The 14,593-nt window shown below is 35.4% G+C and overlaps 1 long non-coding RNA gene across 3 annotated transcripts in view; it reads left to right on the top strand.

The window, feature by feature from the left end:
* The first annotated feature begins 7,258 nt into the window (after positions 1-7,258).
* Positions 7,259-14,593, top strand: part of LOC132436207 (uncharacterized) — a 404,510-nt gene continuing 397,175 nt past the window's right edge. For all 3 annotated transcript variants that reach the window (XR_009521735.1, XR_009521736.1, XR_009521737.1), the window contains exon 1: positions 7,259-7,462. This is a non-coding gene — a long non-coding RNA (uncharacterized lncRNA). The remainder of the gene's footprint in view (positions 7,463-14,593) is intronic.

Here is a 14,593-nt window from a genome sequence, read left to right on the forward strand (position 1 = left end):
AAAACAAGTGCTTTTAAAACTTAAAAGATGGTGATTAAGACCTGACAAAAGGGACATTTGTTATACTTTATAGGCCTGTATTTGGAGAGTAGCAAAAATGATGGATGTGGTAGATAATTGTCCCTGAGACCCATGTATTTTGACCTGAAGAATTAGCCCTGCTTTCACAGACCTTCACTGTGAATTGTGGCTATCTCTGATGTTTCCATTTATTTAACAAGAAAAATATATGGACACTCATGATCCCATAGTCCTTGCTGCATGATTGCTTCTTGGATGCTTTTAACTCAGGGATTAATTCTTTGAATTTATTGAAGAAAAAGCAATATAAGCAAGTTAGATTCAATTTATCCTTATAAATAATGTAGAAATTATAAATTTTTATGTTCATCTACATATGTCTATATATGTCAAAATTTCGTTTTTCATTTTATATTTAACATATTGAATTAATTTTTGCCCATCTATTGATATGTTATCCTGATATATGTCTTACAGATTTTTGTTTCAAAGCCATGCATAAACAGACTCATATGAAAGATTTGATTTGGCCAATGCAGTAATCAGTCAGTCCTACCAGGAGTAGGAAAATTAAGTTACATTCAACATAATGGTTTCTCACATTTGAGCATTATGTGCCAGACTTTGTGCTAACCATTTTTATTCATCATGTATTTAATTCTCATATGTATTTAATGTCTCATAGATGACATTATTTATCCCCATACTGCAGATAAAGAAACCAATGCACAGAGATTTTTTTGCAAGGGGCAGAATGTGTTAAATTGGAACTGGAACTCAATTGCAATCAAATGATTTCAGAGCCTGTACTGTAACCAACCCACTATTACCTATGTTACTCCCAGTGTGAATAGGAAGAATGGAAACACTCATTAAGACTGCAGTAGGGCCACTGTAGCCACTCGTTGATCTAGACCTTTTCCTACTTTTACATGTGACAAAAGGCAAAGGGGCAGTATCTGCAAGAAGAGAAGCTGTATCCATATACTAGAGCCAAAGATTCTGGCTTTAAAAGAAGCATTTGGTTGTTCACCCTGTGATGTTTAACTTTTCTGAGCCTCTGTTGTCTTATCCATTTATGGGGAAATAATATCTATCCACAGATTGGCAGATGGAATAATATTTTTAAGGTGTTGAGAGAAAATAGTTCTAAATAAAAATATAAAAGTATATCTATAAATATAAAAGTATATCATAATAGAAAACAAATAGAATATGACAACCAACTTCTAACAAAAAATGAAGCTAAATAACATTCTTGTTGAGGATCCACAATAATGCATAGAGTTTACCATTAACAGATCCTCATTGAAGAAATTCTGGAGAAGGCAATTCAGAAAGAAAGAAATGGAAGGCATAGGAAGGAATGTCATGCCAATAGGAATGGTACCCTAGACTTTTAAACTTGGCAAATCTAAACAGCATTGACTATATGAGGTTTGGCCCCCTTCGCTGAGCTTAAAATCTAACAAGGAGGTAAACCATATACAATTTAATACAATTCTCTTGAGTAGAAAAGTTGGTGTGTAGTATACAGACTGAGATACAACTAGCATTTCTCTTTCTGAATGTTAATGAGATAATGTAATCTAATATATGCTCCACGTGCATAATCTAAAGGCCATTAAAACGTTTGAACATTGAAATGGATGCTCTTTCACCACCAACCTCAACCCCTGTCACTAGCCATCAACTCCTCTTCTTCCATAGTTTATGTTCACTTGTAGCTTCTCAAGTGCACCAAACTGTTGCTTTCAGTCTTTATTCCTCTGTCTGCGGGGAATCCACACTTTCACCTACTTAATTCATCCATCTCCTTCAGATTCAGCTCCACGATCATCTCTTCCTGGAAGCCTTTCCTGCTTATGCCTAACCTATCCTAACCTGCCTCTTTCCAACCTTATTCAATTGAGTTAGACACCTCTCTTTGGTGCCCTCAGAAGTATACTCTATATAACTCCTTCTTAGGTATTCACAAACCATATCAAACATATTTGTTTATATGTTAGTATTCCTGAATAGATGTTAAACCACTTTAGGGAGGATAATACAGTATTAATTTCTTTTTCAATGATCACTCTTAACCCCACCCTTGTTACATATCTGTAACAAGACAATTATATGGCAATGCTTAACCAGTAATTTAGTAAGTTGAAGCGCAAACTGCAGAAACAGTAATGTGTAAACATTGCTGAAAGTTCTGATGTAGTTCCAACAAGTTTCTAAAGATCAGTCTGCTGACAAAGTCCTTGGGATTTGTAGTGGAGATTGTTTTAATTTTAATTTTTGATTTTGAAGTAGTTTCAAACTCACAGAAAAGTTGTAAGCACAGTTAAAAGAACTGCCTTTTATCCTTCATATAGATTCACTAATTGTTAGCATTTTGGCACATTTTCTTTTTCTCTATTTATTTACATTATTATTATCATTATTATTAGTCCTATTATCGTTGCTGAACTATTTGAGAGTAACTGGAATATGTATCTCTTAAGAATAAGGACATTCACTTATATACCATCAGTATGACTATCAAATTCATTTAATTTAAACTGTGTGCATTTTATTACCTAATGTAGAGTCCATATTATATTTTCCTGATTGTCCAGTAATTACCTCTATGTATTTCTTTTTCCAAGTCAGAATCCAAACCAAACATACCCATTGCATTGAGCTGTCATCTCTTCAGCCTCCTTTATTATGGAAACTGTCTTTCATGGCATTTCTGTTTTTGAAGATACAGACTTGTTCTTTTGTAGAGTGGGCTTGCCTGATGTTTGTTCATGATTACATTCAGGTTACGCCGTTTTGGCAAGAACACAGCATGAGTGGTGTTATCGTCTCAGAGTATCACATTAGGAGGCATGTCATGACAGTTTGTACTCAATATTGGTACAATATTGATGTTAATTTCACACTTGTAAAGTTGGTGTCTGCCAGGTTTCTCATCATAAAGTTACCACTTTCCATTTGCAATCTGGGAGAAAGCAACTTAAGACTTAGTAAATGTTTTATTCTCCACCAAATTGTCACCCAATATTCTTAGCATTTATTGATGATTCTCAGCTAAATTAATTATAACTATAATATTGATGATTATAGATGATAAAAAGATGATTTTATTACTATTTAACTCTTTCTACAGTTAGTAATTTATATGCCACTGTAAGAAAGAGCTTTCCCATCTTTCTTACTAATTAGCTAATTCAATTATTTATGTACTTTTTTATAAGTTTGAGCTCATAGGTTCTTATTTCTTTCCCCTTGGGTTTTCATTACTGTCAGTATTTATTTTGGTGCTTAAATGGTCTGAGATTCGACTAGTGGAAGCTCCTTCAAGTAGGCCTTTTGTCATGCTCTCATTAATTTTTCTTACTTCCCTATTTTCTAACACCCAAGAAATGCCACAGTCACTTTTTACACTCCTTACCCCAACCTTAGAATCAGACAACCCTCCCTGGATCCATCATTACTTTTACTGAGGACAGTTATTTAGAAACGGAGTTCTACGTGTTAGGTGTGCTCATATATGTATATATTTTACATATATACATGTAAATCAGAAATTCTTACTGATAACTCTATTTTCAGTGCCATTCTACTGAATTTTTCATGGCTTCCCCCATGTCATATCAACGTGTTCATTCTACAGGGAAAACTCTGGCTCCCAACATCAATATATTTATTCATTTGCTCAGTCCTATAAAACACAATGCAGTTTCAGAATTATTACACCCTTACCACTATGAACAACAAGCTTACTAATTAAGGCTCCATATTTTTGAAGTTCTTTTTACCTTTAGACTGAGGGAATATAGTCAAAGTGCTGTGTTCAAAATTATTTGTTTTTTTTTTTTTTCCTATGTGATGAGCTGTTCATTGGAAATACACTCAGGGTTTTTTATATTCAATCTTACTTTTTTCTCCATTTTTGTTGATTTAATTTCTTTTATTAATATGCATATTGACAAATTCCAAAATCAAAACTATGCAAAAGGCACACGTAAAGAAGTATCATTCATTCCTCATTCCTTTCTCCTTATTTACAAATCACCCTCTGTTAGTGACCAGTTTCTTATTATAATACCATTCTAGTTTTCATTTGCAAAAATAAGGACTGTATATGTATAAACAAACATGCATACATACATATTTCCTCTTAATTTCAGACATTAAAAAGCATGCTACCTTTACTTTTTTAAAAAAAAACTTAACAGTATATCCTGAAAATCACAAATAATTAATAATTCATACACATCACCCTCTTTTTTTGTATAGCTTGATAATACAACAATAACTTCAGTATGGGATTCAGATTATTTTCAATGTTTTGCAATTAAAAGTAATGCCACAATAAATAAACTTGTGCATATGTATTTTTGAATTATGGATGATGTATCTTTATGAAAAAATTCTTAGAAGTCAGGTTGCCAGATATGACTATGTAATTTTGTTAGATGCTGCCAGATACCCCTCCATAGGCATTGAATCACTTTGTATTCCTACTAGTGATGTATAACACAGTCTATTTAGCCGCATACACTGTATTCCCTGTTTGGCAAGTGAGAGATGGTATGTCAGTATAATTTAAATTTTCATTTATCTTATTATGAGTGTTATTTTGGAGTCATCTGTAATTGTTGTCTTTTTCTTATAGCTTACACTCAGTATGTCAACAAATCCTATTAGATCTTCAAATTTATTCCAAATCTTACTTTTTACCACTTCTGCTGCTAACATCTTTAATCCAAAGTGCCATAATTTCTCACCTAGTTTGTTGCAGTTGGCTCCTAATTCCTGCTTCCACCTTTTCACCACTATGGTATATTCTCAACAAAGCAGTCAAAACGATCCTTTTACATTTTAGCAGATATGTAACTCTGATGGTTTCTCATCTCACATTCTTCCAGTGACCCCAAGGCCCTAAAATCTCTGACCTCATTTCTCCTGCGCATCCCTGTGCTCCAGACAGACTGCTTTCCTTCTGGTTCTAGAGCACTATGGGCCTGCTCTCTCCTCAGGGCTTTGCACCAATGTTTTCTCCATCGAGAACCCTCTCATCTCAGACAATAATGTGGCATTATTGGACTGCTCACCAACTGTCTTTGTCCTAAAGTCCCTGTCCTGGTGAGGCTTCATGACCGTACTTCAATTACCTCTCTCACACCTAGCTCCCCACCTCTGTCATCTGTTCCCCACCATAGAACATGGAAAGTCTAGGAGAGCAGAGAATGCCTGGTTCTACCAAGTATTGTTGAATAAATAAGATAAAGTAAATATAATACTAGGATTGTGGGCTTTATTTATTCGTTTTTTAAATCCAATGATCAGGGTAATCACTAGGATCATAGGTAACATCCACTAATTACTCAAAGACAGAAAAGAAAGATTATTTGAGGACAATGTTTCATAGACTATTAACATATACACAAATACTGGCTCAATGCTCCCTCCTCCCTGTTAAAAGCAAGACCCTTGTGGCTAATACTGATGAAAATGTCATTTTAATATTTTAAGTAAAAAATTATACATATTTAACATATTTATTTTGCAGTTAATTTCATTGTTATACACTATATTTTGAATTACATTCAATTGATAATAGGGTTAAGCATATTTTTGTGTATCGTTTTTGTGTTTTTTACATCTGGGGTGTTTTCTAATGTCACCAACCAATCTCTGATTCTGCGGACACCAACTGGATGTCCATCCTTTCAATTTGATTCTGTCACTCACTACCTGGAGTTAGCACAGACCCCACAGGTTCAGGGCTCAGTCCCGCAAGGCTGCCCCCCACTTCAGATTCAATTGCAGGTCTGGATCACCAGCTGTAAATAGGGGTTGCCAATTCCTCCTTCAGGTTCAATAATTTGTTGGAACAACTCACAAAACTCAGGAAAGCATCTACTTACATTTACCAGCTTATCATAAAGAATATTAAAAAGGAAACAGATAAACACCCAGATGAAGAGGTACATAGAGAATCCCAAGCATAGGAGCTTCTGTCCCCATAGAGTTGGGGAGCACCTGTGTCCTGGCAGGGGGCTGTGTTCTCCAAACAGCAAGCTCGTCAAAATCTAGCTTCATCTCAAGTGTTCCTTCCTTCTGCAGAGGTCTGGGTGGGGCTGAATGTTCCAGCCCTAGGATCACCTAATTTTCCTGACGACCAGACGCATCCTGAGGCTATCTAGGAACCCCACCCTAAATAGCATAAATGCAGGTATGTACAAAAGGAGCTCATTGTGAATAACAAAACACACTCCTTGGGCTTCCCTGGTGGCGCAGTGGTTGAGAGTCCGCCTGCCGATGCAGGGGACACGGGTTCATGCACCGGTACGGGAGGATCCCACATGCCGCAGAGCGGCTGGGCCCGTGAGCCATGGCCGCTGAGCCTGCGCGTCCGGAGCCTGTGCTCCTTAACGGGAGAGGCCACAACAGTGAGAGGCCCATGTACCGCAAAAAAAAAAAAAAAAAAAAAAAAAACCACACTCCTATCACTTAAGGGTTTTAGAATCTCTGTTCCTGGAACCCAGGAAAAGACCAAATATGTTTCTTATTATACTCCAAGGTCCTTTTACAAACATTCTATTTTCAACGTATTTGCAACAGATCTTGTTTAGGGGAAGAGTTTATCAGCACTTTATCACATAGGTGGAAATTCATCCCATTAGGAACTTATTTATTTTTTTCCAAATATTTAGCCAACATTATTTACTGGGTAAACCCTGCTGTTATAGAGTTGGGCCCCAACAAAGGTCCTCCTGCCCAGTATCACTTGAGTCAATAGAGGAAGACCGAGTCCAGTTCAGAAGCAAAGAAAAAGTTTTATATTTTGATCAATAAATGGCAAGGTTCGGGATCCCACCGCTAGAGCGCATGCTCTCCCCACAGGTGTGGGCGGGGCTGCTTTATAGGGATGACGCAGTGGGGTTGGGCGGTGGTTGGGTGAGTTCTCGCGGGACGGGTGCAGCGGTGCTGCTCGGGGCTCCAGATCACAGTGCCCGGCTCAGTGGCTCTGCGCACTGCCCACCGGCTGCTGGCTTGAACTGAGTGAATTGCGCAGCCCTTTTGCACACGGCCCACCAAGCTGAGGAGATGACGTGTCGGCGCAGCCATTTTGTTTTTGTTTTTTTTGGCGGTACGCGGGCTTCTCACTGTTGTGGCCTCTCCCATTGCAGAGCACAGGCTCCGGACGCGCAGGCTCAGCGGCCATGGCTCACGGGCCCAGCTGCTCCGCGGCATTTGGGATCTTCCCGGGCCGGGGCACGAACCCGTGTTCCCTGCATTGGCAGGCGGACTCTCAACCACTGCGCCACCAGGGAAGCCCGGCGCAGCCATTTTGCACCAGGAACGTCGGCCTGAAGTGCCGGGTGAGAGGCTTCCGCATGCACCCCCCTGCGAGCACATGAAACTAGACTACACACAAAGGAGAAGAAAAAAAAAGGTTAGACTTTTTTATTATCCAGATTCTATTTTTGTTTCCCGGGTATTGTTAATGGACTTAGTGGGTGACACTCCTTCCCTCTTTATTTCATTTATCATTTTATATGGCTGTATTATTGGATTTTATATTCTGTTTTATTAATATGTTTGCCATTTTTTAAAAAGAGCACCTCTTTTAATTGCTGTCATTTTAGATTATATATTGATATCTACTCATTCAAGGCTCTTGACACACCTGTTCAAAATTTTGGGCTACTTTCATAAGTTTACACTTTCAAATGGAGTTTTTATCTCCCAATTCCAATAAGAACATTTAGGATTTTGATGATAAGTGCTTTAAATATATGTATTATTTTGGGAGGAACTAACAGCTTTACAATGTTGAACCTTCATTCCTATGAACATAATTTATTAAGTCCTTAAAAATATCATAAAGTGCTATTTATTACCTTACGTCTTCCGGAGAAGTTGTATTTTTTCTCATTTAATGGCTCTGATGGATTTTCTAAATTTCAAATGTTTGTTCTATACCTCCTGCTCCCAACTTAACTTTATCCTGCAGATAGATCCTTCTCACCTTCCGTCCGTTTAGAGAAATAGTTGTTTCTAGCCAATACTAAGTCCTTACTAAGCTCAAAAAAGACAAGGACTATTGTGTCTCTAATGCCTAGTCATGGGGTTTTTAATGCATAAATATTATGAATAAATGACTACGTGGTAAATGAATGAAAGAGGTTAGGGATTCTATCATTCAAATTATGCCCTAGATGTAATCGGTAAAGCTGTAAGCACATTCAGTCAACATAAAAGGCAGACTTTTTCATCCCCATATTTTAAGGAAAGGATTGAATTTAGCTAGTGTCTCTTGATAAGAATAAGAAAATCTCAAAGATTTTTGTTCTGAGCCGAAACAGAATTAAGTTCTGTAAGTTGGGCAATTGGAGTCAAAGCTTCTAAAAATCTGTATCTGTGTTTGTGTCTGAGTGTTTTTGGTCTCAATATAGGTATGAAATATTTCAATATAGAGTAAAAAATATTTTCTATGTATTTTAGATATTATTATGTTATCAAGTTAAAACAGGTATTACTTGTATGTATTACCATGAAGATTAGAGATTATTATAGGTATGATAACAAAATTTAGAAGTATTGGAAATGGTAACCAATATATCCAGACAATTTAGATTTTGCAATTAATATGCAAAACTTTTTATGCAAAATACAAAAACTTCTTCTGTAATATTAGCCTAAAGCAGATTTGAACATTTACTGAATAGGGTATAGAATCTAATTGCAATCTAAGTCTAAGAGGGAAAATTAAATTATGAGTTCAGTCCTTTAAATCCAGGGGAAGTAAAGCAGTTATTGATTATAAATTTTAATTTAAAATCAAGTCTTTTTTTCTAAAGAAGAAAAAGCTTAGCATTGGAGTCACCTGAGAAATATCCAAAAAGAACTGTGTTCCTGATAACAACTTTCAGATCCCTTAATAAATAATATGAGAACAAAATTAATCTGTCATTATAGTAATAAGACATGTACACCTGTAGAACTTCTCCCATTCTTGGATCCTGTTTTTTTAATGAACTGTAATATTTCCCCATCAATTTATTATTTATCATCAGTTGATAGACATTTAAATGTAAAGCGGACTCCATGACTTAGGACAGTAGTTTACAGCCCTGACTTCATATTAGTATAACCTGAAGGGCTTTTAAAAAATACTTGTATCTAGGATCCGTCCCAAACTAAATAAATCAAAATTTTCATCAGGGCTTAGGCATGGGTAATTTGTAAAAGTTCTTTACGTAATTCCAATGTGCATTTAAGGTTGAGATCCATTGATTTGGGATAGAAGATAGATATGTGAGGCATAGTCTAGAAAATTCTGGAGGTGGTCAAAGTCAGCCTCTCTTCTCATTTTACCTAAAAAGCTCATTTATCATGCACAAATGGTAAGCTGTCTCCATGAATCCTTCCCAAAGGTGGCTCACTCAGTAACAATTTAATTGGGAGAAAGTGCACTGTTCAGAACCACTCAGTCAATAGATACTTATTGAAAACTTAGTCTATTCCAGATACTAATTTTGTCAGTGGGACTTTTGTGGAGAAAAGATAAGGATTCTTGCCTTCAGTGAATGCACAGTCTACAAGGGAAAGCAGTCAATGAAGCTTTCAGTGACAAAAAAGTTACTGGGTTCTTAGTTTTCACAGATTTCATAAGAAAGAATAGTCATTTTAACATTCAGTCTGTGTTAAGAACTGTAAAACTTAGAGGGAGTGCAATGCTTTGATGAAATAAGTGAGATTTCCATCATAAGTGAAAAGGATAAATGCAAGAGAAACTCCTTCTGTTTTGTTTCTACCTTGACTCAGAAGCATATCTCTTCTTTTAAAAGTTTTAAGAGGAAGAGTGAGTAGCTGATTGGTAAGATCGGTGTGAAGGAATGGAGAATTTGTGGCCGACGCCTTCCATTCCCTTTTAGGATTTTTCCTTCTTGAAGAGAGTATATGCTGTGTCTTGTTACTGCTTCCACTTGGAAAAATCACTTGAGTCAGGGCCCAGCCTGCCTTCTTACACCAGTTTTGGGCACATTTTTCTCTCAGTCCTTTTTGTAAGCACGAACAAGCTGCGAGACAGTGAGTCTCTGTTCTGTAGACCTAAAGTCTACTTTACACATGCTATGAAAGGCCTAGACCAGGATAACAAATGTTAGAAAACTTGATGATGACTTTCTACCCTACCCTTGGTTTCCGCCCCAGCCTTACCAATAATAAAACTGGTAGTGTGATTTTGAAAACAATACTTGATTCTTAGATTTTGTTATTGGGATGATGGTGGCCAGAGGGGGGCAAAATTATGGTGAATTACTATTCTTAAAAGCTCATCAAAAAGAAAATATAGGGATTTAAATAGCCCTGAGAAAACCATAATTCAAAAAGGGTCATGCACCACAATGTTCATTGCAGCTCTATTTACAATAGCCAGGACATGGAAGCAACCTAAGTGCCCATTGACAGATGAATGGATAAAGAAGATGTGGCACATATATACAATGGAATATTACTCAGCCATGAGAAGAAATGAAATTGAGTTATTTGTAGTGAGGTGGATGGACCTAGAGTCTGTCATACAGAGTGAAGTAAGTCAGAAAGAGAAAAACAAATACCGTATGCTAACGCATATATATGGAATCTAAAAAAAAAATGGTACTGATGAACCTAGTGGCAGGGCAGGAATGAAGACGCAGATGGAGAGGATGGACTTGAGGACACAGGGTGGGGGAGGGGGAAGCTGGGGGAAAGTGAGAGAAGCATCGACATATATACACAACCGAATGTAAAATAGATAGCTAGTGAGAAGAGCAGCATAGCACAGGGAGATCAGCTCTATGCTTTGCTATGACCTAGAGGGGTGGGATAGGGAGGGTGTGAGGGAGGCTCAAAGGGAGGGGGTATGGGGATATATGTATGCATATGGCTGATTCACTTTGTTGTACAACAGAAACTAACACAGCATTGTGAAGCAATTATACTCCAATAAAGATGTATTTAAAAAAATAATAAATAGCCATTAAAGTACCAATAATAGAAAAAAATGGAACAAGAATTCATCAGTGTTTCTGCTAAAAGGTCTAAGACACCAAATGGTCTGAAAACAGATGATTAACCCCAATGCCTTAGATACAAATATCCCTACAGTGGAAAAGGACAATTCGTTAAAGAACCAGTATTGCAGAATAGCACTGAAAAAAACAGTCATCTTCTATCTAATTTTTATTCACTGGAAAAAATACTATTCTAATAAATTGTTCACCTAATCAGAATTTTCTAAAAGGAAAGAAATACGGTTTTACGTGTGAGAGGGTTTTTTTTAGTTATTATTTTAAAACTTTTTTTAGCTTATTCTGAATTATGGAGGAGGCCACAGAATGTGTTTTTGGATAAGACTACACTTTGTTGATTTTTGAGGGTAGAGGGGGAAGTGCACCCCAGGATTGTGCAAAAGCATGGAAGTAGTAGCCAAGTCATTTTTGTTGTTGTTAAGCCTTGATGTGGTGGAGGTTTTTTGCATGAATAGAAAAAAAAGCCGAGAGAAAAATATAGTAAGCATTCATTTGGCTACTGCACAGAATTAACTAATTTTTTTGTAGTGTTTTCTTTGTAAAATGAAGCAGTACATTATTAATACAGTTGAAGCCACTTTATACCAGTCATAATCCCTTTTATTTCCTTCCAGTCTAAGATTTATATAATTTCCTTCCATATTTGTCATTTTTATTAGATATATTCATATATCATTAAAAATATGAGTATGTTTTGTTTATTAATTTTATATAAACTCTACATATTATATGCATGATTCAGCAACTTGCTTTAACCACTAAAGTTTTTTTTTCCTCAATCTTGTCAATATATGAAGGGATTTTTCAAACCTATTGTGCAGTTATTTAACATTTTAATATATTTGAGTTTATTTATATGCCTATTGACAGATTTTAGGTTGTTTCCAACCTAAAAGGTTGTCTCATTTCTATTGTTTTTGTTTACAATCCTTGAACAAGTTTTCTGGTAAGCAAAAAAGGTGTTTTCTGAGATGAATAGCTAGTTAGCTAGTCAGAGAAAGAGAGTTAGGTTATATCGATAGTATATATATTTTTTCAATTTTATTAGGTTTCCCTAATATTTTCAAGACTGGTGAAAGCTGAAATGTATGCAAGCTCTTGCCATACCACATTTCTTTCAACATTTGATTTTTTATGAGTTATTAATACTGACCAGTGTAATGGGTATGCAATGTATTTATTGTTTTCTCAATTTTGTTTACTAGTGAGTTGAGCATGTTTTCACAGGTTAGTTGGTCATTTGGATTTACTCACCTATGATTTGCTTTTTATTTTTTTCTGCCAATATTTTGTAAGGGTTTTTTGTTTTTTATTATTACTTTATAGGATTTTTTTCCTTGAAATATATATCTAAAAAAAATCTGTGATGCAATTATGTTCATTCAGTTTGCTGCTTATCTTTTAACTCTGTGTGTCTTATGGTATATCTGGGGTACCAGACTACTTAATTTTGGCCTAGTCAGATATACTTGTTTGTTTATCCCTTTGCCTTAGTGATTTATGCTTTTGTTCTCTTATGTAAGAAATCTGTTTTTATACTGAAGTCATAAAAATACTTATGCACTTTCTTCTTAGTTTCACATAGTTTGGCCCTATATTCTGGGTTTGTAATTAATTTTAAGTATTTACTATAGCATGTAGTTGGGAACCATTTATAGTCTTTCTGCAGATGAACAGCTAATAATCTGCCTAATAATTCAGTTAATAGTTAAAGCCCTTTCTCCAGCAATTTGTCCACCACCTTTTATTTCTGTATATTGTATCCATAAGACAGGCATGTGTTTCTGGGCTCTCTGGTTTATATATTAATCTATTTGTCTCTTTCTATGTACATATCAGACTGTTTGGCAATTCTGGCTTTGCAATACATGTTGACATTTGTATCTTTAGTTTTCTGCCTGAGAGGTTCTTCAGCAGAATTTTGTTTTCAGGTTTTCAGTTTGTTTGTCTTTGCAATTTGAGGAATTTCACTCCAATTTTTAAATACTTATTTGTCAACCTCAAAAAATCCTATTAGAATTTGATAAGAATTATATTGAAATTATATACTAATATAATGAGGATATTTTTAGAATAGTAATTCTTCCCAGTCATGAATAAGTACTAATAACTCTCAATATTCATAAATTGAAAGATTCAGTATTAAAAGATGTTAACTCTCATAAAATTAGTCAATAAATTCAAAGCAATATCTGACAACCAGATTTTGGGGTGGGGTGGGAAATTCTACAAAGTGATTCTAAAATTTATATGTGAATATAAAAAAAAGGAAAGCAAAGGCAAATCTTTCAAAGAGTAAAGTTGGAGGATAGACTTTATCAGATAGAAATGTGTATTATAACACTGAATTCATTAAGACAGAGAAGTTTTAGTGTAAGGAATATCAAATAGACCAGTGCAATAAAATAGAGACAGACAGATGTATGGTCTCCTAATTTATGACAGAGGACACATTGAAGTGAAGTTAAAAGGATAGTATTTTCAAAAAATATTGGAGGACCAATTTGTATTCATATTGGGTAAATGAAAAGAATATTCTATTGATATATCACATAATATAATTATTCCTGACAAAAATTGGAGAAAAAATTTCCATGAACTTGGGGTAGAGAAATACGTATTAAATAAGACAAAAACAAGAACATAAAGGAAAAAAATCAAAGTTTATAAACTGTCTATATAAAATATGAACTATTTTTATGGAAAGGCAAAATTAAGACAGTGAAAAGATAAGCTGTAGAGTTGAAGTATATATGTATGTATACATGTGTAAAATCTTATAGAGCAATAAGAAAAGGGGGGGAATCAAATGGAAAATTGGAGAAAGTAGTTGAGCTCTTAAAGAAAGGGAATATCCAAATGTCCACTACAAATTGAAAAGAGGCTCTAACTCATTGATCATTAGAGAAAGTAAATTCAAAGTATAGTACTACTCTATACCGACCAAAATTAATAAAATGAAAAGATAGATAAGAGATGTATTAATAGCAATGTGGAGTTTCTGGAATTGCTTGCAGTTGTTTCACTAGAAAAGCATCTGCCAATATATAATAAAGCTACCTGTGACCCAGTAAGTCTACTTCCTAGATATATACCCCTAAAATATTTGTGCATATATTTACCAAAGTCATATACAAGACTGTTCATAAAACTATTCATATAAATCACCTCAAATTCCATTCATGAATAAATTGTGATACACTCAGATGATGGAATAATGTATATTAATGAGGATAAGTAAACAACTGTAGTCAGTAACATGGATGAATCTCAAGAGCAGTATTCCGTAAAAGAAGTTACTAAAAAGAAGCACACATTACATGATGCTGTGAAGTTTAAGAACAGAGAAAATGCATCCATGGGGTTAGGAACCAAAAGAGTGGTTATCCTTATGGTGGAGAATTTAGACACTGGAAGGAGACATGAGAGATGTGTCTTAGTTGCTAGAAATGCCTGTTTCTTGTTCTAGGTGCTTTTTACACAGGTGTGTTCACTCTGTGAAGGTT

This window comes from Delphinus delphis, chromosome 13 (assembly GCF_949987515.2).
Source record: "Delphinus delphis chromosome 13, mDelDel1.2, whole genome shotgun sequence".
NCBI classification, from domain to species: Eukaryota; Metazoa; Chordata; class Mammalia; order Artiodactyla; family Delphinidae; genus Delphinus; species Delphinus delphis.